Source organism: Pantherophis guttatus, chromosome 5 (assembly GCF_059756535.1).
Source record: "Pantherophis guttatus breed Tessera chromosome 5, ASM5975653v1, whole genome shotgun sequence".
Classification (NCBI taxonomy): domain Eukaryota; kingdom Metazoa; phylum Chordata; class Lepidosauria; order Squamata; family Colubridae; genus Pantherophis; species Pantherophis guttatus.
The window spans coordinates 80,213,807-80,240,685 of NC_142067.1; the positions used below are offsets into that span (position 1 = coordinate 80,213,807).

Below are 26,879 nucleotides of genomic sequence, written 5' to 3' on the forward strand. Positions count from 1 at the left end.
TTGTAGTTCAGGTTGAAATGAGGGGTCCTTTTTGCTCTCTGAGCTTGCTTGTTTTCTTGCAGACAGTTCATTACCCAAACTAGGTAATGTGCTGCATGATGATTTTACCTAGCTTAGGTAACCAACCGTCTGCAAGAAAACAAGCAAGCTCAAAGAGCACCAAGGACTCCTCACACCTCACACCAACTAACAGCTGATCCTAGATGTAAATCAAAGAGAAGAAAACAACTCTGGGGAGAGAAAGCTCACATCTCTCTGCTTTCCAGCTACTCTTCTCTTATTGAAACTTTGGGGGTGGGAGGTGTCTTTTTTTGTCCTAGCGCCAACTGAGCAACTCTGCCCTTTCTGGTACCCCAGAGTTTGTTCTCATGTGTAGTGACCTTCCATTACAAACTAGCACGGGCAGAATCCAGAGCAAGTTAAGGCACGCACCTCCATCACTGGACGATCTTTTTAAATAAATATATGCCGGAGTCTTGTGGTTTGGAAAAAGGACCGACAAGAAATAGTGATTATCCCGGCGATCAACTGCCAGGCGGGGAAGTCTGGCTTGGCGAAAGCCGTTTTTCTCGCTGTTTTAACGTGGCTTGTTGTGAAAGTGCACGCAATTAGATATTTTATTCGAAAATTGAAACGACCAATGCTCACGCCACGCCTAAGGAGTTTCCAGACCTCTAGATTCCTCCTCCCGCCCGGACTCCCTCCTCCTGGCGGTTGCCGCTGCGCCTTTGCCTTCAAAGCGGTCGGCTGCCTTTTCCGCTCATCCGAGCTGGGGTGTCCCAGTTCGAAGCAGAGAGGTCGGCCGGGTGCGTGGCTAAGGAGAGGAGGAAGGTCGCGCTTCCACCAGCGCCTGGTCGCGAGTCTGGGCACTACATCGGGCTTCGCCGCCGGCCTGAGCGAGGTGAGCCGGGAAATGTTCGGTGCCTGGCGTCCTTGGGGCGAAAAGGTAGGCGAAGCATGCCAGGCAAGCGGGAGAAAGTTGCTCCTGAGTTCCATTTTGCTGCTGTATGGGAGGGGCCGTTTCTTCTTAAAAAGTCCTTGGGACTGCCTTTGAAGATCTCCGATTGGGTTGGAGCAAGACAGGTTCTTTCCGCCTTTCCAAGACGCTTGAACTCCTTAACAGGGTCCTTCCATCCATCAGATGGTAGATCTCGAGCAAAGGGAGAGGAGAAAGACGAGTGGAGAAAGTATTGACTTTGCACTTGAAAGCGACAGCAATAACTCTTGCTAGGGTAATTAGAAGTAAATACATTACTTCTGCCATCCACACCCAGGAAACAGAATATACAACAGGTGTAAGGACTGCTCTGCACTATGGTGAAAAATGTCTCAGCCACAACTCTGCAGACATGAAGAACAATTTGAAACAATCCACTCTCAATAACTATACAAATCCAGCCTTTGCCTGTTTCAGGCTCTTTAGAGGTAGGAGAGAGTTCAAAACACTTGTTTGTTGTTTGGACATTGCTGAAAGTGTGGACTGGTCAGGAAAATCCGAGCAAGCCACTAGCTATAACTTGAATGAAACAGTATTGATAATAGCCTTATGGTATTCTTGAGGAGAAAAAAGTCTCCTTAGGTCTGTAGAAGCCAACTTGATTGTGTAAATACAAACTGTGCCGTGGTGTAACTGAAGCGTTGTAGAAGTGGTTTTTTTTGTGGACCTAATAAGTCACTTTGTGCCTATTATTGTGCCCATACATATGGCCACAGTGGGTCCATTTTAGTGGGATAGAATTAAAATGCTGAACTTGTGATAGTAATCACCCTTTACTAGAAAACCAGTCTTATGGTTTAGTGGAATCTACTTTTTACATCAGGATCATATTCAACAAGTGCTTAGCTTTGTCATTTATGAATCCTAAAAATGTAATCCAAACAAACTGAACCATGTTCATGTCACTGCTTTTAGTTGGAAATTGAGACCAAACTAATCTCAACTGGAATGGATGTGACAATTATAGTCCATTCTGTAGCTGTTTAGAGAAGAATATGACTCCATGTGGCATACAGGTTTTATGACCAGTCATGGCTGCTGTTGTACTGATATGAGTCAGCTGAAGGAGAGGGCAAAATGGGAGAAGCAACTCCGGTATGGCCTTCAGATCCATGTCTCAGGGACATACCTAAAACATATCCAGCTATGTAAAAGAACCCGCAGTCACACTGTAACATTCCTCATTCATTGATCTGGCTAGTTATTTGGGGTTTTTTTTGGGGGGGGGAAAATGCAATAATATGTTAAACGTTCAAGTTCCATCCTGGTATACTCAAGTGTGGCTTAATCCTTTTCTGAAATCCAGGATAGAATCTACTATCAATTCATTGCCTAATTTGGTATAATGGTTTCCCATAAGCTTATGTGATGGCAGTCTTTTGCATATTTAACTTGAGATAGATATTTGTTTCTCATTCCCAATAAGATGAGTTTAAAACTGGAAGATTGAAAAGGGAAGATATCTGATTTGAAAGGACTGAAATATATTTGTTTCCTTTGTAGTTTGAACATCTATTCCTATGTTGCTCTTTTTTTTGGTTATCTCAGAATGGGTTACTTCAGATTTGCATGTGAGGGAAAGTACAAAAGGAGAATCTAATGCTTTTTTTTTCCTGAAGAAGATAACATATTTTTCAGTTTCCTTTTATCATTTTAGGTTAATGAATACAAATAAGTAGTGACTAATATAGATAGCATGTCTAGCTAAACAGGTTTTTCAGGGTAAGATGAAAGGATGTAATAAGATGTAATACAACTTCAATCCTTTATGAAAGAGAAAGAAATTATTAATTACCAGAAAAAATATGAGTGAAATGTATTTTGAAGTCCCATTAATTTCAGATTAGTTGCCACTAAACTAGGTGGAATATAAAATTTGAAGTGAAATATAAAAACAGTCAAGTAAAATACAAAACAATCAAGCAGAAAACACTGTCCTAATCAAGCAATTATCGAGGAGAAAGCCACGTCATACAAACCAGAGTTGCTCTGGTTATATGAGTGGCATATAAATGTAATAAATAAAAAATAAACACTGTCTGGAGAAGCAACTGTATATAATCAGGGAGCAAACCCCACACTCACTAGTACTGATAATGTTATCTAATTAGGTAAGGTCATCTCTTCAAGCAAACAACCAAGCTTTAAAAGTATAAAATTGCTTATCTTTGATTAGAGTATGTGTTAAACAGTATACAGTATGTATGTCTAATGTATACATACTAATTGACTATACTAATTATTAAAAGGATATTTACCAATGAGCAAGAAGGTTTTATTAGAAGTCATGCAGCCTGTTGAAGCCAAGCGGAATTAGTGTTCATCATTATCACATGCAAGGAGGTATAAAATACTTCCTTGCATCTGAGCTTTTATAATCCCTTTTTGAGAATAATTTCTCACATTGTTAAGAAATTTAGCCTGCAATTACCAAAACAATAAATAAATACAGAGTTCCCTATTTTCACAAAATAAACAGCATGCTTCCCTTTCAACCAAAAAGTATGAAAAAACAGACTAGAATATTGTCATTTTAGATTGCGTGTGCATAGGTTTCTCATTTGAAAGAATATTTTTGGTGGAATTTTTATGTTGTAATTTTAACATCACTCTTAAGGACTACTAACCAGGACTCTGCTCAGACTTGTTCTTTGGACTGTTTCTAGTCCAAAAACCAAGGTTTTTCTGCAACCCTACGAAGAAGTAAGAAAATAGAACTATACCTTTACAGGGAGGATACATAAGATGTGGGTGTGGCTTACTGATGAAAGCAAACAAGCTAGAAATAGATCTATATAAGTCTCCCACCTAGCAGGAAGAACTTACTGGCTGCTAGAAAGGAAAAAAGCCCAGAATCTAGTGGATGTGATTCTACTGAGCTGGGGCTGCAGAAATCTTGGTTACGTGGGGAAAACCTGGCTAGAGGAAAAACATATATATATATATGTCTTCTTAAGTTTTCGCGGGTGTGCATATGCAAAAAATTAAAATCTCGGGTGTTTTCCCGCATCATTGTAAATAAATTGGTTAAAATACTTAAAATTCTGGTTAAAATCCCATCTTAAAATCTTCTAAAAATCCTTAGAGAGCACTCTGCAAGGTCTTTAAAACCTCAGCTAAAATCCTACCAGTGACTTTAAAAGTTTTTCTTATAGCAATGTTTCGACAGGCTCACAACCCTGTCATCTTCAGGCTCTTGTTTCATTTAGAAGCGAAGGGATCTCTGTTGCGAGGTCGAAGCTGTCGCTTATCTATGTTTGATTTTAAGATTTTAAGCTGGGATTTTAACCAGAATTTTAAATATTTTAACCAACTTATTTACAATGACGCGGGAAAACACCCGAGATTTTAATATAGATAGATAGATAGATAGATAGATAGATAGATAGGTAGATAGATATAGATATAGATATAGATATAGATATAGATATAGATATAGATATAGATATAGATATATGTATGTAGTGTTTACCGAGACACCTGGTCTACCCCAACATGTGGGAGGGTGCATTCTGCTCCCTTCATTGTGAATACGACTGCTTGAGGGCTCCTGGATTGGAGCTGAAAGGCAAAAGGGAGCAGAATGCCCCCTACCACATGTTGGGGTAGACCAGGTGTCTCGGTAAACTAATCTATCCCTGGCTCAAGCTGATGAAGGGAGGAGAACTTGTGGCTCAGAAGGTTAATTCCTGCCTAACTTGCAGGAAGCCCAAGTTTGAATCCAAGTAAGGGTATAGCTAGCTGATGAAAGCTAAAAAGCTTGAAATAGATCTATACTAGTCTCCCTTTATTTCTTTATCAGCAAAATATAATTTTTTTGTTATATTAATTATATATATTAACTATATAAACTATATAGTTAATATATATAAACTATAATTATATATAGTTTTAAAAAATAACACAAAAGGCCAATTGGTTCTATTCTTTATCAGCTTTGGGTGTGCCTTTGCATTCATTCATTGCTAAACATCAAAAATGACATGGAATAATCTAAAATGAAAATATTATTGATTTTTTTTTAATATAAAAGAGTGAACTGAAGGCATTTCTTTATTTGCCCCTTTCCACCATGGCATTAATCCCTAAATTTAGACTTTGGAAATTTGGTTAAATGGGTAGCATGCTACTTTTCTCCTTTGTACTCTTATTTTAATTTGATATGTAGCATTTTATGTAGATTAGTAAGAGTACCATTAGGTTCTTTCTATCATTCTTTAATATCTTCTGTAGTTTGAGCGGATTTCCTCAGCTGCATAGTTCCTTGTCAAAACCAATAAATAATTATTCTACTTAATTTTAATATTTAAAATACTTAATACTAAAGTACACCTGTGTTTTAGGGATTGATTGGAGAATCTGTTAGCTTTAGATTCTGGACTTAAATTTCCACCAGCATAATTACTCCTTCCTGGAATTACTGGACTGCTACGAAACCATAATGGTAAAACTATTTGGAGGACAAATAAATTGGGATGGTGCAGGTATCTTGGAAGACTAAGTAAAAGAAAAAGAATGGAGTTTGAGAAAACACAAACTAGGCAATAAGGATGAAGCTGGAAGAGCAAATGTCTTTATCAAGGCTATATAAGAGCCTTGGTAGTACAGTAGTTTAAAGCACCCTGTTATTAATACAGCTGCCTGCAATTACTTCAGGTTCGAATCTTACCAGGCTCAAGGTTGACTCAGCCTTCCATCCTTTCTAAGGTAGGTTAAATGAGGACCCAGTTTGTGGGGGCAATAAGCTGACTTTGTATAAATATACAAAAGTATGAAGGCTATTGCTTAACGCATTGTAAGCCGCCCTGAGTCTCCGGAGAAGGGCTGCATATAAATCAAATTTTTTAAAAAAATTACGATATGAGCATAGAGAGATATGGGCTTAGAAGTATTGTGCTGCATTTGAGAATTGGCAGAAAGTCAGTGTAAATAATTAAGAATAAAAAATATTTTCACAAAATACTTCTGAAAAGAAGAGTGGATGCCGAGCTGTGACATCAGAGGAAGAAAGGTTATAGTAATGTAGACCCCAGGAAGTAAGATTGTAATAATATAGAGTAAAGCAACATTTATCAATCTACTTCCCTCCCAATTTGAGACATAATTTCCAGATTTCCAAGCGAAACATTAAAGAAAACAAGTTCTACGAAAGCAACAGAGATATCAAATGTATAAGGTTAGAGCACAGAATTTACCATATTTTTTGGATTATAAAATGCACCTTTTTACTCCCCAAAAGGGGGTGAAAATTTAGGTGTGTCTTATACACCGAATGTAGCCCTGCCCACCCACTGGCCCCCACCCTTTGGCCTGTGCCTCACAGCAGTTACCTTCTTGTAAGCAAACAGCAAGAAAAAGCAGCCCCTTTCAGCTTCAGCATAGGTTAATTAGCCCTTTCAGCTTCAGCATAGGTTAATTAGCACAAATTGATTAGATCGGCCTCCCGACTCTCAGCTGATTTGCTCTCAGCTGTTTTGTGCACGGCTCTCCTGCTTGCTGCAAAGAATGCTGGAGCAGATTTTTTTTCCCTAGCTCTGCTGAAAAAACGAAACTGAAAGTAAAGCAGGCTCTTTGCTCCAACGTGACAAAATGAGGCAGAGAGAGATTTCTTTTTCTTTTTCCTCACCAAAAAAGGTAGGTGCAAACAATGGGAAATTTAGGGCAAAAGAGGAGAGTTCAAGATTTTAAAACACAAAAGAAAAAAGGTTCTATTTAACTAGGGAATTGTAATAATTGAGATACTATTAATTGTATATTGTGTTGAAAGCAGAAATGGTTAAGTTGTGGTTTGGAGGAATATATGGGGGAAATTATTTGGTTTATTATTATTGGTAAATATAATTAATTGATTTGTTTGTTTGATTGATTTGATTCTTTAATCAAAGCAATCAATTTAGCCATCTCTCCTAACTCCATGGAGGGGCTAGCATTGCAGCGAGGGGGCGTGGCTAGCATTGCGGCGAGATGTATTCCTGGTGTGCTCCCGAGGAAATCATCGATATCTCAGCTGTCGGGTGGTCTCTCGGGACTGAAACCGTCTTGTAGGGATGGTGAGCAAGGGGAGCACATTCCCATGATCTCAGGGAAACAGCAAATTCCCTGATTGATCCGGAAAAAGCTCCCTAAGCTGACAACTGAGAAGGCGGTCTTTGCAAGTCGCTACAAAGCTGGGGCAGTCACAGCAAGAGTGTGGAGGCAGAAGAAGGTGTGATCAGTCTGGGTGAGACTCTTATTTTTTAAAAAACTTTTGTAAGAACCTCCTCGGAAGAATAGAGGAGAAGAGAGGGTGGCTTAAAAAGAGGAGGTGGAATTGGTTTTTTCCTTCCACCTCTGGAAGAACAGCCGCAAGGAAGGCGGGAGGATCCAAAAGAACAAAGTAGCAAAACTAAACTTTCTGGCTTAGAAAGAGCTGTTTGGAGAGCAAAGTCAGAAAATTGGACTGGATATTTTAATTTTTAAATTGGGGATTAATAACTAATATAAAACTGATTATAAGAACTCCTTTCTTTAAAGGGAAAAACTTTATTTTTTTCCCCATTGAACTGAACTAAAGCAAAGCAACAGTGCCATCTACAGGCAATAGTGAAAATTGGAGGACATTAGAGCAAGGATGAGATGTAACCTTGGGAGCCTGTGAATTAAATTGATAAGAAGCTGTTTGGATTGTTAGAAAGCGGAACACTGGAAACTTTGTTGTTGTTGTTTTATTTGAATAGTGTAGCTCTTGGAACTTAAAAGGCAAAATAACAGAAACAGGCCAAGGGGAAACTTCCTTTTTTTTGGTAGCACTTTGAAATAAAGCTTTTACTTTTTTCTTTTTAAGTGGCTGTTATCTGTTTTTCTATTTTTTTTATTTATATCTTTTTTTGGCTTTGTGGTAGCGTTGTGAATTTTTCTTTTGGACTAACCATAATTTTGGAGCCTGGGGGGTCAATTTGGATTATAAATTTTATTTTTCCTCTCTCTGAGGCAATTTGGATTAAGATAAGAAAAACCTGAAGAAAAGAAGTAAGAAAAAACCCTGAGATTTGGATTGCAAAGTTTTTTGGCTTCTCATTTTTCTTCTTTGTTACTTTTGTTACTACTCTCGTTTTCTATTTTTCTATTTGTTTTTTCATTTCCTTGCTTTTTGCAGGGTTTTTTTTTTTTTTGGTGGGCCTATACTTGGATATAAATTGGCTTGGAAATACAACAAGTTATATTTGGTGGATTACAAATATCAAGATATTACAAGATGAAGAAAACAACATCAGCATTGTCTTCAGTGTCATCCTCTGCAACTTCTAGCCCAGTTGGCCAGAGAACATTAGATTCTATGGCACAACAAGAAAAAACAAATGCTATGTAGTTAGAGTTAAAGAATATGATACAAGTTCTTCATGAAGATTTAAAGGAAAGAATAGGTAAATTAGATGAGAGAATGGAGAAAGTAGAAGGGGAATTAAAAAATCAAGGGATCATGGAGAAAAATGAGCAAAGAATGTGAAAAGTAGAAGAAAAAGCCAAATTAACAGAAAAAAGAGTGGGAGAGCTGGATTATAAATTAACAGCGGCAGATAGAAATAAAGAAATAAAGAAAAAGACTATTATTTCCTTAGAAATGGATTGAGCAGATTATTATTTGAGATTTCAGAAAATGGAGGACTTCCGGCGGCGATCTCAGCGCGTTAGGGACGAAAGGGGCGATGCTCCGCTCCTGAGTTCCTAACAATCCCGCATCTGGAGCCGAAACAGGCGTTATTGATCTCGTAGTGATCAATAGCTTAAAGGGGAACATCTTAGGACCTCAGAGGAGATCGCAACTTCTCTGAAGGTACAAGATTAAGCCCTTAATCCAGAGTGAGGAAAAACCAGCCTTACGGGACTGGCCAGAGGCGCTGATAACTGTATAAGAGGGAAGCGAAGATTGAAAACTATAAGAGGTCATCAACAGAAGACTATTATCTAGAAAAACCCAAAAAACTACCTGATAATAAGAAGCAGCGCTGGTGGAAGAGAAACCCGAAAAAAGAAAGAGGATAAGCGGCGACGGAAGATAGATCGGAATGGAGCCATTTTGAAAGCAAAGTGACAGCGCAAAAATCTGAACAGCTGAGTGTACAGTGAGAGCGGAAGAACGGAAGAAGGTAATTCCTATGAACACTGCGACGAGAATAGTGAATAATTTAAAAAGATTTTGATATTATTATTGGACTTTATGAGTGTGGACTGGATTGAGCGGAGAGAGTTGGACAAATAAGAACAGAACGTGCAGCACCGGAGCGAGCGGAGAGAGCGTGTGCAGTGTGGAGTGCCGGAGATCGGAGGAGAGGAGAGGAACCTGGACGGATTTCTACAAATTGTATTGGATTTAACTGATGTGGAGTGGCCAGAGTGGATTTATAAATTGATCGTATTGGATTTTACTGATGTGGAGTGGCCAGAGTGGATTGAATTAGATAATTCGAAGAAGAAAAAGTCTGTGGGAGAGTGCGAAGAGTTGGGACAAACCCCGGTAAAATTGATTGGAGTGGATTTATACAAACTATCTTTTAGTGATACTTCTTGCGAAGATTAGGATACAAAACTGATACAAAGTGTGAGGGACTTTGATTATTTGACTACTAGAGACTGAACTATTTGGATTGAACAATTTAAATATTGACTAATACTTGGTGAACCAGATGATAAGGACTTAAATAGAGGATACAACATTATACTCTGGGGATCGGATGTGGATTCTAACAACAGGAATACAGAGGACTATAGATTAAATTGGATCGTGGAATAATTAAAGTGAATAGGGTGACTCAGACCTTTGGAACCGTATTTGGTTGGAAGAAAGATAAGTTTACATAACACCAAGAAAGATAAAAGATTATAATTAATGGACAATATATATATGCTTGGCTTGATTTAAGTTTATTCTACTATATATCATAAGATACTAGACCCGGAAAATAACTTTTAATAACTTATTAGTTTTTTTCTTAAGTAGTTTGTCTAATTTGTTTATTTGAAATTAATTAAACATTTATAGCATATTATCTTCAATTATATTTAATTAATTTATTCATATACAGTAAATGATTTTAAATAATTAGATAGAACTATAATAATTAAATTGATATTGATACTATTTTAGAACTATTATAATAAAATACATTTTATTTTGTAAGTAATTGAAGAATAAGGTAACTAATGAATTGTTAGAAGCTTACTTTTTCCCCGTTGTTTCCCCCTTCTCTTGCTTCCCCCCCCCCGCCTTCCTTTTTGCTGTTTTCCCAATATCGTATTATTAACCAGAAATACTCTGAAAAAACCTTGTAAAAATAATCCTGCATCTAGGTTATAAACATTAGACCTGAGAATTTTATGAAATTGTGGGCAAAAATAATAAGCATAATAGATATGGCAACCTCAAACATACCAACTACTATTAAATCAACCAAGAAAATACCCCCAACCCAAACACTATTGGTGGCTTCCCCAGTCCAGCAGAAGACAGGGGAAACAACAGATAAAGAAAAGACCAACATAGGTATTCAAAACATCCAAGCTGCCCTTGCAATGATTCAGGAGGGAATGAAAAGGATGGAAGATAAGATGACCCTGAATCATGATGAAACCAAAAAGAACCATGAACAAATGCGATTGGATGTAGGGGAAATTAAAGATGAGATTAGAAATATAGATGAAAAAATAGAGAAAATTCAACAAAATATAACCGAAAACGAACAGAGAATCCATAAAGTTGAGGAAAAGGTGGAAGTCACAGCTACCAGGTTGGAACAGATGGAGAACCAACAAGCAACAAGAAGTCGAGACACAGAAGACGCACTGACATTTCTCAAAATGGAAAAGGCATCTTTCTATTTAAGATTTCAAAATATAGAAGAACAGAGAGAGGAAGACTTGGGCGAAATTATGGTTGGAATTTTGGCAGAGGCGACACATAAGGATAAGGATGAAATAAGAGGTGGTATCGATGAAATTTACAGGGCCTTCACAAACTATGCCAGAAGAAACAAACTCCCTAAAGAAGTACACATCAGATTTAAAAAAAAAACAATGAAAGAAGAAATATACCGAAAGATGAGAGAGGAGACAGTCATGTACAAAGGGAGAGAAGTTCTAACGCTAAAACAAGTACCGAGAAGGGCCAGGGATAGGAGAAGAGAATATAACTTCTTAACCCGACAGTTAAATAAACTCAAGATTAAATTTAGATGGCTTATACCAGAAGGAGTACTCATTTCTTGAGAAGGAAGAAAATTTCGAATCGACACCATAGAAAAAGCCCAGGACTTCGCAGACCAACATTTAGGATATGAAGGAGAACAGGAGAGCAGAGGAGGCAGAGAAGATTCAAACCCCAGTGACCAAGAAGAGCAACCAATAAATAAGGAGGACAAGGAACGGAAGAAGGGAAAGCTGGGGAAGGAGGAAATGACGGGGATCACACAAAGAGTCACAAGAAACACATCAAAACTCAAAACAACAGACAAATAAACAACACCAGGAATGGAAGAAGAACTAAAACTCATCTCTATAAATATAAATGGTCTAAATTCACCAAGCAAAAGACATCAGATATTCACTAAACTGCAAAAATTAGGAGCAGATATAATCACCCTACAAGAGGTACACATAAAAAAACAACAGAAAAAATTACTCGAAAATAAAAAATTAGGAGTAATGTACACATCCTTAGGCGACTGTAAAAAAAGGGGAGTGGTAATATATGTTAGAGACCATATAAGAACAAAGCCGATATATGTGGACAAAGAGGGTCGAGTCTTAATAATAGAAGTAAAACTGGAAACAAAAATAATACTGTTAGTAGCCATCTACGCCCCAAATGGAAACCAAATAGACTTTTATAAAAAATTACAAGATAAATTAAAAGAGCTGGATTATGAAAATATCTGCATTGTCGGAGATTTTAATGCAATTGTCAACACACGAGAAGACTACTATAGTAACAGGAAGAACAAAATCAAAAGGAAGACACTGCCACAAACATTCAAGAACTTGGTACAAGAAATGAGTCTACATGACACTTGGCGAGAGTTAAATACTACAACCAAACAGTACACATACTTTTCTGGCCCACATCAATCGTGGTCAAGATTGGATATGGCCTGGATGACACCCCAACTAAGTAAAGAAACACACGACGTAGAAATTATGCCTAACATGTGGGCTGACCACAACCCCATCAAAATAATTTGGAAAGGCTCCCGAAAACAAAAAAGATGGAAAATGGACACAAGCATTATAAAGGAAAAAGAATATCTACAAATGATGGAAAAAGAGATTAAGATATTTTTCCAAATTAACACAAAGGACCAAACGTCGTTACAAAATCTATGGGACACGACGAAAGCATATATTAGGGGCCTAACCATTGCATACGTGGCAAAGAGAAAAAAAGAGAAACAAAGAATCAGGAATGACTTATTGGAAGAAATCAAGATAGAAGAAACTAAATTACAACAGCACCCTAATAATAAGATAGCACAGCAAAAACTTAATTTGGCTAAACACAAATTGAATTTGACTACAAAAGCTGATTTGGCACAAAAAATAAAAATGGCAAAACAGACCAACTTTGAACACGCAAATAAAACTGGACGCTGGTTAGCCCATAAATTAAAAAAGCAAACAGACAAAAGAATTATACACCAACTCCAGGACGAATCAGGAACTTTATTCCATACACACGTAGATAAGAAAAACATAGCCAAAACATTCTTTCAGAATCTCTATCGGCAGGAAGATGTCCCGGAAGACCAAATTCGAAAATATCTTAGTAAAGTGAATATTACACAATTTGAAGAAGAACATAGAGAGACCCTGAACCGTCCCATAACAATGACTGAATTGACTGAAGCTCGTAAAAAACAAAAGAACAATAAAACTCCAGGACCAGATGGAATTCCTACTGAATTTTATAAACACTCCCAACAAGAAATAGACGAAATATTGCTACAAGTCTTCAACGCAGCATTATTGACAGCTGAAATCCCAAAATCATGGACAGAAACCATTATTACGTTAATACACAAAGAAGATTTAGACCGGACCCAAGTTAGGAATTACAGACCCATTTCATTATTCAATGTAGATTACAAACTATTCATGTTAATATTAGCGCAGAGACTTAAAACAATAATTCATAAATACATACATACAGACCAAAACGGCTTCATACCCAGGAGGCAGATTAAAAATAATTTGAGAATGATCATAGATATACTGGAATACTACGATAAGAAAATAGATAAGGAAATAGCTTTAATATCTCTCGACGCCCAGAAGGCCTTTGATAATTTAAATTGGTCCTTTCTTACATCACAACTCGAATTAATGAATTGCGGAGAGAAATTCCTTAAATTGATAAGAAAGATTTACTCCTGTCAAACAGCCAAAATTGCAATAAATGGTGACATGACACAAACTTTTGACATTCAGAAAGGCGTACGACAAGGTTGCCCCATGTCACCTCTATTATTTATAATCGCACTGGAAGTTTTACTAACGGAAATCAGGAAGGAAGAAGACATAGAAGGCCTTAAGATTCGGGGAGAGGAGTATAAATTACTTGCCTTTGCAGACGATGTGATCTTCATATTGGAAAACCCAATACGATCTGGAACCAGGTTGATGACAATGATAGAGGAATACGGGGAAGTTGCGGGCCTCAAAATAAATAAGCAGAAGACGAAAGTATTGACGAAGAATATGACCCAAACACAACAGTTGAAATTAGAACAAGAATTAGGACTTCAAATAGTAAAGAAAATAAAATACCTAGGTATTTGGCTGACAGCAAAAGCAACTACAATTAAAGAAGATAATTATACCAAATTGTTAAAACAAATCAAAAAAGACTTAGAAATTTGGAGTAGATTACAACTCTCATTGATGGGCAGAATTGCCTCAATAAAAATGAATATATTACCAAGAGTACTATATTTATATCAAGTGATACCAATACACCCCGGAAGAGATTTCTTTAAGAACCTCAACAAAACAACAATGAACTACATATGGCAGGGAAAGAAGGCCAGAATTAAAATCAAAGCCTTACAGGATTCACGGGACAAAGGAGGTCTAGCAACACCAGATTGGGAACTCTACTATAAGGCATCAGGATTGACCTGGATTAAAGAATGGATGGAACTCGACAACAAAAGAACTTTATACTTAGAAGGCTTTGACTTAATAAGAGGATGGCACGCTTTCTTATGGGACGGATCGGATAAAAGACACATGTACTTCCAATGTCATATAATTCGAGCTTCATTATTCAAGATCTGGCAGGATATTAAGAGAACTCACTATACTAAAATACCAAAATGGTGGTCCCCGATGGAAGCATTGATATACCCGAACACTCTCGAAATAGGAAAAATGATGAGGTACCAAGACTTACTGAATCATGAAGGCGAACTCATTTCAAGATAGCAACTCCAAAACTCCGGCATAAATATCGATTGGTGGCCCTATACTCAAATACACTCAAGACACATAGCAGACAAAAAGCAATATGGAATCTCGAATAATTTGAATGAATTGGATAAGATTTTACAAGGCCCAGAACAAAAAAGGATAACCAAATTATATAACTACTTACTTAGATATAAATTACTGGAAGAAACAGTAAAAGAAAATATGATAAGATGGGCCAGGGACATAGGGCACAACATTCAACTGGCAAACTGGGAGAAATTGTGGAAACAGAACATCAAAATGACAAGAGCCATACCCTACAAAGAAAACCTCATAAAAATGTTTTACAGATGGCACCTAACACCAGCCAGACTAGCCAAAATATATCCAAACACCTCCCCACGCTGTTGGAAGTGCAAAACAAAAAAGGGGACATACTACCATGCCTGGTGGAAATGTACAAAGGCCCAACAATACTGGAAGGACACAAAGGAAATTATTGAAGAAATAATAAACCAACAAGTAGAAAACACTCCAGAATTTTTTTTATTTGGAATGATAACAACACAACACAACAAAGAGACAAAATACCTCATCATACACATCTTGACAGCAGCACGGTTACTGTTTGCGCAAAATTGGAAATCAGATCAACTCCCAACCAAAGACAAACTAATCTCGAAGATAACAGAATGTGCCGAAATGGATAGACTGACACTAGAACTCCAAGATAAAGAAGAAAGTGAATTCTATCTTGTATGGCACCAGTGGTATCAATGGCTAGAAAAGAAAATCAGTACAAATATAGATGAAAGAAAATAGGGTAGAAAAAATAAAACCGGAAATAAATAAATTAAGAGGAGATGCAAGATTATTTCCAATCTAAAACATCCAAATTGACAAAGTATTACTTATATATTAACTTATAAAGCAATATATATTATGATGATGATCAAAACATATATGTAAAGTTTGGTGTGGGTAGGTTGGTGGTGGGAACTTGTTTGTCTTTGTAATGTCTTTGTAGTTTTTGTATTGTCTTTATATCTCTGTTTAAAACTCAATAAAAAAAATTAAAAAAAAAAGAGAGATTTCAGAAAATGGAAGAAGAGAAAGGGGAAGATTTAGCAGAGATAATGGCAGATTTGTTGGCGGAAGCGATGGAGGAAGCTAAGGAAAGAATTTTGAATGAGATTGATGAGCTATTTAGAATGCATACAAGATACATAATAAGAAATAATCTACCCAGAGAGGTGCATGTTAGGTTTACCAAAAAAGCAATAAAAACAGATTTTACAGAGAGTAAGAAATATCCCTATGAAGTACAAGGATAGAGAAATAGTAGTGTTAAAACAAATACCAAGAAGAGTTAGAGATTTGAGAAGAGCGTATCAGTTCTTGACAAAATGTTTAATTAAAAAAGGAATAAGTTTTAGATGGCTGATACCCAAGGGAGTGTTGGTGACCGGGCAGGATCAAAGACACAGATTAGATTCGATAGAGAAGGCAGAATAATTTTGTGATCAATACTTGGGACCGCAAGAGGAGGAGAGACTGAGAGAAGAGAGAGAGAGAGGCACCAGGAAGAGCTCATGGAAGAGAGATCGGGAGGAAATAGCAATACAAGAAGGAGAAAGGGCAAAGGAACCAAGAGAGACAAGGATGACTAGAGCAACAAAATTCACATATAAGTAAAACATGGAAGAAGAAATAAAATTAACATCAATTAATACAAAATGGACTGAATTTGGCAATAAAAAGGAAAAGCACTTTTAATAAATTGGAAAAATTAAAATGGTATAATTTGTTTACAGGAAGTTCACATGAAAAAGAACACTATTTTTTTTTTTTGGAATATCCTAAAATGGGGAAATTATATGCCTCGCTTACACATCAAAGAGAGGCGTTGTATTGTATATTAAGGAGGCAATAAAGGCCAAACAAATTTTCATGGATGAGGAAGGGAGGATATTAATGGTGGAGGTAATGATGAACTATAAATAAATATTTTTAGTGGCGATATATGTACCAAATGATAATCAAGAAGACTTCTATGGTAAATTACACAGGAAAATAATAGAATTGGAGTATGAAAATATATGTATAGTAGGCGATTTCAATGCAATAGTGGATGTAGACTTGGACTATAAAACTAAAAAAGATAAAAAAGCTAGGAAACACTTCCAAAAGCCTTTTTCAAAATGGTGGAAAAATTAGGCATTCAACATGCTTGGCAAGGAAGATTTCCGGGAAAAGTCAATATACCGTATTTTCCGGCATATAAGACGACTTTTTAACACATGAAAATCTTCTCAAAAGTCGGGGGTCGTCTTATACGCCGGGTGTCGTTCTCCTGTAACCAGGCAGACCAGCCCAAAAGGCTCTGACGAGCCTTAAATGGCTCTGGCAATCCAAGCTCTGACGATCCCAGCTTTGCCTGCTAATCAGGCAAGTCAGTTGGGATGCCAGAGCCATGTAAAAGGAAAAAACTTTTTTCCTTTTACGTGGCTCTGCAAGCTCTGACGATCCCAGCTGAGTTGCCTGCCAATCAGGCAACGCAGCTGGGATCGCCAGAGCCATCGATCCAAACTCTGACGATCCCAGCTGAGTTGCCTACTAATCAGGCAACTCAGCTGGGATCGCCAGAGCCCTGTAAAAGGAAAAAAGTTTTCCCCCTCCAGCTTGCTTACCTTAGCTGCTAATCACAATGCTTGCCTTGCTTCGCTTGCCTGTATCCATTCCATCAGCAAGCCACTCCCTGCCTGCAATCAAGCAGGCAGGAGTTGTGGACTTCAACTCCCAGAATTTCTCAGCCAGCAAAACAAAGCTGGCTGTGGAATTCTGGGAGTTGAAGTCTACAAGTCTTAAAGTTGCCAAGGTTGGAGACCCCTGTTCTATTGGGTAAGTTTTTTTCCCCTTTGGGAGCTTTAAAAAAAAGTTAATTGGGTTTTTTTTTAGTTGTTCTTTTTTAGACCTAGCCATTTAAAGTTTAGGAAGTTTTAAATTTAGTTTTCATATAAAAATAAAAATAAAATAATATTTGTGCAGCTTTCTGAGATTTAGTGTGTTTCTGTAGTGTTTCACTCTAACTACACAAACACACAAAATCTCACAAAGCTGTATGTGGAATTTTGTGTGTGTAAAATGTGAAAGTTGTATTTCACAAAGCTGTATGTGGAATTTTGTGTGTGTAAAATGTGAAAGCTGTATGTGGAATTTTGTGTGTGTAAAATGTGAAAGTTGTATTTTTTGGCTTTTTGTGGCTGTGTGAGGTTCCTACTTGTTGCAGGGGCCATTTTAGGTCTAGCACAGCTGCTTTTACATTGTGGGTGAGCCAGTTGTGTTGTGTTGTGTGTGTGTAAAGTGTGAACGTTTTTGGGGGGGGGCTTTTTGTGGCTGTGTGAGGTTCCTGCTTGTTGCAGGGGCCATTTTGGGTCTAGCACAGCTGCTTTTACATTGTGGGTGAGCCAGTTGTGTTGTGTTGTGTTGTGTTGTGTGTGTTTAAAGTGTGAAAGTTGTTTTTTTGGGGGGGGCTTTTTGTGGCTGTGTGAGGTTCCTGCTTGTTGTAGGGGCCATTTTGGGTCTAGCATAGCTGCTTTTACATTGTGGGTGAGCCAGTTGATGTTTTTTAATTTTTATTTGGTGTGCGTTGGAAGAGGGGTAGTCTTATATGGTGGATATAGCCCAAACCCTATATTTTAACAGGAAAAGTTGGGGGTCGTCTTATACGCCCAGTCGTCTTATACGCCGGAAAATACGGTACATTTTACTCAAATAGACATATGTCTTAGTCCAGAATTGATATGATGTGGATGTCAGATGATTTACTATCTAATATACAAGAAATAAACATTGAAACAAGCACATGGGCGGATCACAATCTGATGAAAATTATATGGAAGGGACAAAAAAAGAAATTAAGATGGACATTGAATCAAACAATTTTAAATGAAAAAGAATTTTATCGCATATGGAAAAGGAGTTGGTTTTCTTTTTTAAAGAGAATAGAACAGAAGAAACTTCACTATAAAGTGTATGGGATACAGCCAAAGCATATATCAGAGGACCTCATTTGTGATCTGGTTCAGGAGGGGGGAGCGGACCTGGCGGTATTACGGAGACCTGGTTGGGCCCGGAGGGAGGGGTCCCTCTGGTAGAAATGTGCCCACCAGGCTTCCTGGCATTCCATCAGCCGAGGTCACAGGGGAGGGGCGGGGGAGTAGCGGTTATTATTAGAGAAGGCCTTAGGCCGAGGGAGGCCACTGTTCCTCAGACGGCCGGTTGTGAGACCCTCCTTGTGAAGTGGGGTCATGGGGTTCAGAGGGGTTTGCTGATCACGTACCTGGCTCCCTGCCACGTGGCAGCAGCCCTGCCCGAGCTACTCAACGTTATCGCCGCGGTGGCGGTTGATACCCCCAGACATGGGTCATGGGTGATTTCAACCTGCCGTCCGTGGGTCAGATGTCTGAGGTGGCTCGGGAGCTCATGGCTTCCATGATGGCTATGGATCTGACCCAACTAATTCATGGCCCTACGCACATGGGGGGAAACACACTGGACCTGATTTTTGTCTCTGGACAGTGGCTGAGTGATCTCGAGATAGGGGACATAGTCATCGAGCCCTTGTCATGGTCGGATCATTCTCTCCTTCGCCTTGACCTTCGAACCGCTGCACCCCGCCGCAGGGAGGCGGAACCGATGAGATGGTACCGCCCCAGGCGCCTGATGGAACCTGATAGGTTCCAGATGGAGCTTGGGCCAATTCCTGAGGTTCTGGCTCACGCCTCGACTGGAGACCTTGTGGCCGCCTGGGATAGGGCGGCCGCTGGAGCTCTGGATCGAGTCGTGCCTTTGCGGCCTCTGACCCGGCGCCGATCTCACCTGGCTCCTTGGTTTACTGAGGAGCTGAGGGAGATGAAGCACCAGAAAAGACGCCTAGAGAGTAGTTGGAGGGCCAGTCGTACTGAATCTGACCGGACACTGGTAAGATCTCATATTAAGAATTACCTAGTGGCAATAAAAGCAGCAAAATGCACTTATCTTGCTGCTCTTATTGCGTCATCAGATAACCGCCCGGCCGCCCTGTTTAGGGTGACCCGCTCCCTGCTCCACCAGGAAGCGCGGGAGGACCCCTTGGAGGGAAGAGCCGAGGATTTTGTTCTGTATGACAAAATCACTCAGATTCGGGAAGATCTGGACTCCGACTGGGTAGATCCAGCGGAGATGATGGGGGCAGGTCCTGAGAATGTTATCTGGGATGAGTTTGATTCTGTGACCCCTGAGGACGTGGACAGGATTCTGGGTAGACTGAATGCGACCACGTTTGTTGGACCCGTGCCCCTCCTGGTTAGTGCTGGCTTCCCGGGAGGTGACGCGAGGCTGGCTCCAGGGGATTATAAATGCTTCATTGGGCGAGGGTGTCTTTCCCGCCGCCTTGAAAGAGGTGGTGGTGAGACCTCTCCTCAAGAAGCCTTCCCTGGACCCGGCAACATTGGCTAACTATCGTCCAGTCTCCGACCTTCACTTTGTGGCGAAGGTTGTTGAGAGTGTGGTTGCATGACAGCTTCCCCAGTACCTGGATGAAACGACGTATCTAGATCCGTTCCAGTTGGGTTTCAGGCCTGGGTACAGCACAGAAACGGCATTGGTCGCGTTGGTGGATGATCTCTGGAGGGCTCGGGACAGAGGTTGTCCTCTGTCCTGGTCCTATTAGATCTCTCAGCGGCTTTTGATACCATCGACCATGGTATCATGCTGCACCGGTTGGAAGAGTTGGGGGTGGGAGGCACCGTATTACGGTGGTTCTCCTCCTTTCTCTCCGACTGGTCGCAGTCTGTGTTGACAGGGGGGCAGAGGTCGACCCCGAGGCCCCTTATATGTGGGGTGCCACAAGGATCGGTCCTCTCGCCCCTTCTGTTCAACATTTATGTGAAGCCGCTGGGCGAGATCATCCGTGGTTTCGGGGTGGAGTACCATCAGTACGCTAATGACACCCAGCTGTACATCTCCACCCCAGACCACCCCAACGATGCCCTTGAAGTGATGTCCCGGTGCCTGGAGGCCGTACGGATCTGGATGGGGAGAAACAGGCTCAGGCTCAACCCATCCAAGACCGAGTGGCTGTGGTTTCCGACGTCCCGATATTGTCAGCCGGTGCCATCGCTGACTATTGGGGGCGAAGCATTGGCCCCCACGGAGAGGGTTCGCAACTTGGGTGTCCTCCTGGATTCACGGCTGTCTTTAGAAGAGCACTTGACGGCCGTGACCGGGAGGATTTTTCATCAGGTCCGCCTGATTCACCAGTTGCGTCCCTTTCTGGATCGGGACTCGTTACGCACGGTCACTCATGCCCTCGTCACCTCCCGCCTGGACTATTGTAACGCTCTCTACATGGGGCTCCCCTTGAGGAGCACTCGGAGGCTCCAACTGGCGCAGAGTGCGGCCGCGCGGGTGGTGACGGGAGCGACGTGGCGCTCCCATGTAACGCCTCTCCTGCGCGAGCTGCACTGGCTTCCGGTGGTCTTCCGAGTGCGCTTCAAGGTTTTGGTTATCACCTTCAGAGCGCTCCATGGCTTAGGACCTGGCTATTTACGGGACCGCCTGCTGCCACCAATAGCCTCCCACCGACCAGTACGCTCCCATAGAGAGGGGCTCCTCCAGGTGCTGTCGGCCAAACAATGTCGACTGGCGGCCCCCAGGGGGGGAGCCTTCTCTGTGGGGGCACCTACGATCTGGAACGAGCTCCCCCCGGAGATACGGAGGATTCCGGATCTGCGTACCTTCCGTCGCGCGCTTAAGACGTTCTTATTCCATCAAGCTGGGCTGACCTAAACTTTTCCTCTTTTTAAATGGAATTTTAAATTTGGTTTTAATTTATTGGGGTTTTAAAATGGTTCAGCCAAATTTATTTAATTAGTTTTATCTCTATTTTAAATTTTGTATCTATATGTTTTATTTTATGGCTGTTCACCGCCCTGAGTCCTTTGGGAGTAGGGCGGTATACAAATTTAATAAAATGAAAAAATGAAATGAAATGACTGGCAATAACATGTGGGAAAGAGAAATAAAAAGAAAAGACAAATTAAAAAAAAAACTAGGGGAGGAGTATAAGAAGTTAGAAATGCAATTGCAAAAAGATCCACAAAAAAGAATTTAGAAATCAAATGGACTTGAAAAAACATAAATTGAATTTAATAGAAAAAGAGGACTTAATTCAAAAAATTAAGAGATCTAAACAAAACTTTTTTGAAAATGCAAATAAACCAGGAAGATGGTTGGCATATAGATTGAAAAAAGAGAAGGAAAAAAATTAATCTATCAATTAATAGACGATGAAGAGACTGTATGTTACCGAAATGATGGGAAAAAAAAGATTCACAATTACTATGAAAAATTATATAAACAAGAGACAATGCCAGAAGAAAAAATAAAACAATACTTAGAAAAAGCTGAGTTACCTATTATACCAGAAACATTTAAAAAGGCACTAGAAGAAAGAATAACAATAATGGAATTGACAGAAGCAATTAAGACAAAACAGCAAAACACCGGGCCCAGATGGATTACCTGCTGAGTTTTATAAAAAGTTACAAGAAGTTATAAGTAATACAATACTGGAAGTATTTACTGAACTATTGTTAGAGGCGAAAATGCCAACTTCGTGGATGGAGGCATATATTTCTCTCATCCCAAAAGAAGACTCAGACCAGCAATGAATAAAAAATTACACACCAATTTCTCTATTAAATGCGGATTATAAAATATATAAGATTATAAAATATTTACCTCAATAATGGCAGAAAGATTAAAGAAATAAAAATAGAAATAGAATAACAGAGTTGGAAGAGACGTTGGAGATCTTCTAGTCCAACCCCCTGCCCAGGCAGGAAACCCTACATCACTTCAGACAAATGGTTATCTAACATCTTAAAAATTTCCAGTGTTGGAGCATTCACAACTTCTGCAGGCAAGTTGTTCCACTGATTAATTGTTCTAACTGTCAGGAAATTTCTCCTTAGTTCTAAATTAATTCTCTCCTTGATTAGTTTCCACCCATTGCTTCGTGTTCTACCCTCAGGTGCTTTGAAGAATAGTTTGACTCCCTCTTCTTAGTGGCAACCCCTCGGATATTGGAAGACTGCTATCATGTCTCCCCTAGTCCTTCTTTTCATTAAACTAGACATACCCAGTTACTGCAACTGTTCTTCATATGTTTTAGGCTCCAGTCTCCTAATCATCTTTGTTGCTCTTCTCTGCACTCTTTCTAGAGTCTCAACATCTTTTTTACATCGTGGCGACCAAAACTGAATGCAATATTCCAAGTGTGGCCTTACCAAGGCATTATAAAATGGTATTAACACTTCATGTGATCTTGATTCTATCCCTCTGTTTATGCAGCCCAGAACTGTGTTGGCTTTTTTGGCAGCTGCTGCACACTGCTGGCTCATATCTAAATGGTTGTCCACTAGGACTCCAAGATCCCTCTCACAGTTACTACTATTGAGCAAGGTACCACATATACAGTACCTGTGCATTTTGTTTTTCTTCTCTAAATGGGAAGAAAATGGGAATTACTTTTTTCACTGTTTTTTTCACTGTTGAATTTCATTTTGTTAGATACCACCCAATGTTCAAGATCCTTCTGTATCTTGAGCCTATTTTCTGGAGTGTTGGCTATTCCTGCCAGCTTGGTGTCATCTGCAGATTTGATGAGTTCCCCATCTATCCCCTCGTCCAAGTCATTGATGAAGATGTTGAAGAGCACTGGACCTAAAACAGAGCCCTGGGGTACTCCACTGCATACTTCCCTCCATGTAGATGCAGTTCCATTGAGGACTACACGTTGAGTGTGGTTGGTCAGCCAGTTATGAATCCATCTGGTGGTGATGCTGTCTAACCCACGTTTTTCTACTTTATCTAGTAGTAGGTTATGGCCTACTTTATCAAATGCTTTACTGAAGTCCAAGTAAATTATATCGACAGCATTCCTCTGGTCCACTCATTTTGTCACTCTGTCAAAGAATGCAATAAGATTAGTCTGGCATGATCTGTTTTTGACAAACCCATGTTGGCTTTTGGTTATTACTTTGTTTGCTTCTAGGTGTTCAGTGATTCGTTGCTTGATTATCTTTTCCAGAATCTTCCCTGGTATTGAGGTCAGGCTGATAGGTCTGTAGTTTCCTGGATCTGTTTTTTTTTCTCCTTTTTTGAAGATGGGAACTACATCAGCTCTTTTCCAATCCTCTGGCAGTTGCCCTGCGCTCCAGGATCTTTGAAAGATATAGTTCAGTGGCTCTGAGATCTCGTCTGCCAGTTCCTTCAGAACCTTGGGGTGTAATCCATCTGGTCCTGGTGATTTGAACTAGTCTAAATTAGACAGGTATTCACTTACCATTTTCTTCCCTATTTTAACTTGTGTTCCTAATCTGTTTTTTGTGGTGCTGTTTTTGATAGGTTGGACTGTTTTTTCCTTTTGTGTAAAGACAGATGCAAAAAATGAGTTAAGTAGTTCTGCTTTCTCCCTGTTGCTTGTCACCTTCTTGCCACTTTCTCCCAACAATGGGCCAATTGTTTCCTTGACTTTTTTCTTGTTTTTAATATGTTGGAAGAAGCTTTTTTTGTTATTTTTTACTTTAGTCACAAGCCTTTGTTTATTGTGAGCCTTAGCTTTCCTCACTTCATCTTTACAGGCTCGGGCTATTTGCTGATATTCTGCCTTAGTTATTTGCCCCTCTTTCCACTTTTTATACTTGTCCTTTTTGTCTTTCAATTTGTTAGAGAGTTCTTTATGCAGCCATGCTGGTTTCTTTTGAGATCTATTATTTTTCTTCTTCATTGCTATTGTGCTAGACTGGGCTCTGATAATCTCACTTTTCAAAATTTCCCAAGCTTCTTGACTTGTTTTCCCCTTGAGGATTCTCATCCATGGAATCCTTCTCAAGCTCTCTCTAAGTTTATTGAAATTAGCTCTCTTAAAGTCCAAGTTCAGTGGTTTTCAAGCTTCCTAATGCCACGACCCTTTAATACAGTTGCTCATGTTGTGGTGACCCACAACCATAAAATTATTTTCATTGCTACTTCATAACTGTAATTTTGCTACTGTTATGAATCATAATGTAAATATCTGATATGCAGGATGTATTTTCATTCTTACAAATTGAACATAATTAAAGCATAGTGATTAATCACAAAAACAATATGTAATAAATGAAGAAGGTCAGCATGCATTGGTAGGAGTGAGTTGCTCATAATTTTTCTTCTTACCTTATTTATATTGTCCCCCATTATTATCTGAAAGAACCTATTATTCTTGTTATTAATTAGTCAATAGAGATTTTTGCAGGGGATGATATGGCACAGTTTGTATAACAACCCATCCTTCTTGTGTCATCTACGAACACAGCTCTGGTTTTGAGGCCTTGTGTCAGGTATGCTTCCTTCAATATCCAGGAAAGAAAAACCCAAACTCAGTTATTTTTAAAGAGATTAGTACTTTTACTGAATATGAAATGATCGCAACCCAGGTAAAGCTGGAAGTGAGCAAAACGTGCGAAACAGCATCTACTAAGCTTCTCCCCCCCCCGTGTCCATTGATCATCATCCAATCCAAAGGTCTCCCAAAGGTCAGGTGGCATCACGTCTGGCAACGTCATTCATCAGGAATGTAGGGCAGTTGGTCAGCCGGCCCCTTTGGAGATTCACTTTCGTTTCTTGGGAAGACACGTCCTACAATGGAAAAAACACCTCCTGCACCTTCCCTCCCTTCGCCCCCTTAACTAGTCCCTCCCCCGTTTCTTATGGCAGCTGAAGCAGGCAAAGCTGAGGCTGACATTCAGCCCCTCTTGCAGAAAAGACGTTATTCCTAAATAAGAGGAAAGAAAAAAAAGAGAGAAACAGAATATATACAATATTTATGGTTTATCTGGGTATTTGGTATAGAACTGCTGTATTTTTTTGGGAGCTCGGACATCTCGTTTATTCACCCATTCAGCCTGAGACAAAGGGAAATGTTTCCAGGCAATCAGATATTGGACTTTACCATGGTGTTTTCTAGAGTCCAAGATTTCCTTAACTTCAAAATGTTGCTCCCCCTCTATGAGAATGGGAATTGGAGGGGTGCTTTGGTCAACCCTTAGGGGAGACGAGTGTTCAGGTTTTAATAAACTAACATGAAATACAGGATGTATACGTCTCAACGTTTTTGGCAATTCCAATTCAACTGTTACTGGGTTAATTAGTCTAATTACACGAAATGGTCCCACATACTTAGGGCCCAGCTTTTTTGACTTTTGGGTAGTCTGTAAGTATTTAGTAGATAAATAGACTTTATCACCCACTTTATAAATGTGAGCTGGGGACCTTTTCTTATCGGCTTGCGCCTTATGGGCCCGATGTGCCTCATCTAATGCATTCCGAGTCACTGCCCATGTGCTCTTTAACTGTTCAATCCAATCCATCAAAAAGGGATTCTGGGGATCATCTTGTGGTAGCTCGGGAATGGGTACGAAATCCTGGCCCGATGCAACCTTAAAAGGAGTGAATCCGGTGCTGCTGTGCACGGAATTATTATATGCCACTTCTGCAAATGGCAACAAGTCTACCCAATTGTCTTGCTGGTAATTTACGTAACACCTCAGGTATTGTTCTAGCACCCCATTGGTTCTTTCACAGGCCCCATTTGTCTGAGGGTGGTGACTGGAACTCAGCCCCTGGGCGGAGCCTATCAACTTCAAAAACTCTTTCCAGAAACTGGAAGTAAATTGCACACCCCTGTCAGAAATTATTCTTTTTGGAGATCCATGTAGTCGGTAAATCTGCCGAATAAACAGCTTTGCAAGGGTTTTTGCTGAAGGGATCTTTGAGCAAGGGATGAAATGTACTTGTTTGGAAAACAAATCAGTCACAACCCAAATGACAGTGCAGCCTTCACTCTCTGGTAAGTCCACAATAAAATCCATAGATATTTCCTTGCATGGGGCATTCGGTCTGGCCACACCTTGCAGTAATCCAGGGGGTTTTCCTAGCTGAGGCACATACTGGACAGCTAGCCACATATGCCTCTATGTCCTTTTTAAGTGCAGGCCACCAAAATTGTCTTTTAACAAGATGTAGAGTCTTGACAAACGCAAAGTGTCCTGCGGCCTTGGCATCATGAGCGTATTTCAATACGGTTGTTCTTAATGTGGTCGGAACATACAATTTCGATCCAACCCAAGCTAGTCCGTCACGAACTGTGCATTCATTCGAGTGATTCTTAAACCACTTGTCAGTTTTTAGCGCCTCGCAATTTTTCGAGTAAATCTCCCGAGAGTTCTGGTTTGGTTTTCCCCTGCGCTCTGGTAGTGACAGGTGTTGCCAATTGTGTCGAGGGGATCATAGGTTGAACCACCTCCTTCTTGATGCTGTTGTACTGCGGCAATCTGGACAATGCATCCGCCATGAAGTT

At 39.8% G+C, this 26,879-nt stretch overlaps 1 protein-coding gene across 8 annotated transcripts in view; it reads left to right on the top strand.

Moving 5' to 3' along the window:
• The first annotated feature begins 368 nt into the window (after positions 1 to 368).
• Positions 369 to 26,879, top strand: part of ADGRG2 (adhesion G protein-coupled receptor G2) — a 220,965-nt gene continuing 194,454 nt past the window's right edge. For 4 of the 8 annotated variants that reach the window (XM_087871373.1, XM_087871377.1, XM_087871379.1 and 1 more), the window contains exon 1: positions 369 to 946. The gene's annotated coding sequence lies outside the window, so the exon portion shown is untranslated. The remainder of the gene's footprint in view (positions 947 to 26,879) is intronic. The other 4 variants (XM_087871372.1, XM_087871378.1, XM_087871375.1 and 1 more) reach the window with 3 other exon arrangements.